This window comes from Capsicum annuum, chromosome 11, assembly GCF_002878395.1.
Source record: "Capsicum annuum cultivar UCD-10X-F1 chromosome 11, UCD10Xv1.1, whole genome shotgun sequence".
NCBI lineage: Eukaryota > Viridiplantae > Streptophyta > Magnoliopsida > Solanales > Solanaceae > Capsicum > Capsicum annuum.
This window is the reverse complement of record NC_061121.1, coordinates 158,398,937-158,401,898: the sequence shown is the minus strand read 5'-3', so window position 1 is coordinate 158,401,898 and position 2,962 is coordinate 158,398,937. Positions and strand designations below refer to the sequence as shown.

Sequence of the window (2,962 nt, the reverse complement as noted above, 5' to 3'; positions counted from 1 at the left end):
CTAAGTACAAGAATCAAGTTGATACTCGCCCCCAAATCACTCAGTGCATTGACTATCTCACTGCTGTTAATTTGAATATGGAGGATGAATCTCCATGGATCATTGAGCTTTTGAGGTACCTTCTACATCAGCATAAAGTTGCACTCTTCAATGAGTGCTACTGTCACGACTTCAAGTAGCTTAACTTTGTTAGTGGCCACATCCTTCAAGTACTTAGAGTACTTGGGAATTCCCTGCAAAATATCTAAAAGAGAAAGGTTAATGTGAAGCTCTCTGAACGTGTCAAAGAACTTTTTGAAGCATGCATCCTTTTTTGCCTTTATATGTTTCTGTGGGAATGGTTATGGTGGGATCTTCTTCACCTCCTCGGCAACCTTAGTTTTGGAGTATTTAGACTTCCTCAAATTTTTAGTAGCTTTGTCAACTACCTGCTCAGGAGCTATCTCCACATCTACCTCCTTAGTGTTTTTGGAGGTTTAGTGTTTATCTATTCACCACTTCTCAAAGTTATTGCCACTGCTTGTTTTGGATTTTCAGTATCACCTGGCTAACCACCTTGAGGCCTGGTATTTTGTGCTGCTGCTATCTGACCTATCTGCAACTCCAAGATCCTTATAGCTACTTGTTGGTGCTTTATATCTGCAACCAACTATGCTGAGAAGTCAAAATTTTCTTAAACATCTCTTCAACATTGTTGCCTTGGGTTGTGGCCTGATTACCGTGAACTTGCTACTGCTGAAACAGTTGTTGGGCTTTCCATTGTTGATTTAGTGGATGAGTCTGCCACTTCTGATTGTAGGCATTCTCATAATTTGGCCATTGAACATTGCCCGCAAACATCACTGACTCAGGATTGGCAGCACACATTTTTAAAGAATGATCATTATTGCCACAAACTACGTACCGAGTTATTGTTAGTTTAATTGCATTAATAGTTGCAGAAGTTTGTATAACCCCCAATTTCATATTGCCAAATCGATTTGTTAACTAATTTTATAATAAAGCAATCTGAGCAGATATAGCAGTAAACATGTCCACCTACAATACACCTACAACCTTTTTTGTAGAATTTCATGAGTCTAAATGGAATTTAGGATTTACTTGTACAATCCGGTTTAATAAGGTATACATCTCATCATATGTCAATTCCAAAGCTGGACCACCTACAGCTGAATCTGAAAAAAATTTCATGTTGTGATCAAGTGCCTCAACAAAAGTATGAGTTGGTACCTCATTAGACAGTTGATGACGTGGACAATCCTGAAGATCTTTAAACCTCTCCCATGCATGATATAAGTTCTCATCTGGCTTCTTTTTTAAGCACAAAATCTCACTATGCAATCTCATTGTCTTACCAAATGGAAAGAATTGGATGAAGAATTCTTGATCTACGTCATCCTAAGTTGTGATTGAACTTGTCGGCTCAGCATTCAACCACTTCTTTGCTTCCCCAAATAGTGAAAAGGGGAATAGTGTTATTCTAACATAATAAGTTGACACATCCGTAGGGATGAATGTGATACTGATCTCCAAGAAGTTCCACAAATGGACTCGGGCTCTTTATGTGAAAGCCCCTTAAATTGTCCAGTGCTGATAAAAAGCGGCACCATGTTCTATTTCAGCTCAAAATAACCTCCATTCACCGGTTTTTGAAAAGGGGAGGTCAAATTTGTCGAAAGTCAAATTGAAGCTTCGCAAACTATCCTGTGAGTTGGTTGATCATGAGCCATAAGAGCAGAATTGTCTTTCTCCTCCTAAAATAGCAGGATTCGGGGGAGATGGATTGCTTCGTTGATGAAAGCATTGCTCAGGTTCGTGGCTTGGTTCAACCAACTCTCTATTCCTTTCTATGTTATTATCATGTAAACCTTTTTCCTACAAATTCAATACCAATACTAAGTGTAAAGCACCAAAGAAATGTAAAAATTAAAACTAAAAATAAAACAGTTTCCAATTTACAAGTCCCAGACAACGGTTGCATCCAAGCGCACACACAAGTGTATATGATCTCACCAAGTAATATAGTGACCTTAAGAAAAGCCGAATACCGATCCCATAGAAACTTGTTTTAAAAAATATCCTATTCTAGCTCAGCTATTAAGATTCAATTAGTGAAAACATAACCAAGAAAGTTTTGAAAGGTATAAACTAAATTTAAAGTGAACAGTTCATAAAACTAAAGACTTTAAATAATCAATGGGTGAAAGCCCAGGGTTAAGGCACTGTGAACAATCATACTAAGCTATTGAAATTCATTCGTTAGATTGCTTATCTTGGTTATTGATTCGTAGGGATCATCATATTATCATGGTATCCCGACCTCTAACCTTTTGCCTAACTGGACATTACAACTATACCGTTGAGCTGGGATGTAATAATCCATTTAGATGCTTTAAGATATCATCCTTCATGTGAACCAAGAAAGGCTTCTAGGTATATCCCTATCCTAGTCGCTAATTCAAATTCCTTATTTTATAAAAGAATAAGAACCTTACTCTATTCATCCCCACATTCTATCTTCCTATTCCCTCTTCTGAGATCACAAGGTCGACAATATATTTATTCTAAGGTTTCATACTCTTTAAAATAGTTTTAAAAAAAATGATTAACTAACCACAAAATATGATAAGCAATCCAAACAAACTCAATTCAAAGCGAAAGTAAACATGTTCTTGGCCTTAACCTCGGAAAGGAGTCGTTTAGCCACTAATTGACATAACCTTAAACAATCTAATTGAATACATGATATAATCCATTAAAATATAATGAAAAGGAATATAAACCCTTACATAAGTGTTTAGCATCCCCTCTCCAATGCCAAAGACGTCCAAAAGTGTCAAACAAATTGTTTAAGTGTCCTATTTATAGACGGATGTTATTGTCGTGTGTTGACTAACACTCACAATGTGTTGGTTGCTTCCTAGGAAATAAGGCTTGTGATGTATTGCTTAGTCCCCTAAAA

General features: G+C 36.8%; 1 non-coding gene across 1 annotated transcript; it reads left to right on the top strand.

The window, feature by feature from the left end:
• Positions 1 to 1,240: 1,240 nt before the first annotated feature.
• LOC124889080 lies at positions 1,241 to 1,344 on the top strand. The gene has a single exon (XR_007047697.1). It is a non-coding gene; the product is annotated as a small nucleolar RNA R71 (small nucleolar RNA).
• Positions 1,345 to 2,962: the final 1,618 nt, after the last annotated feature.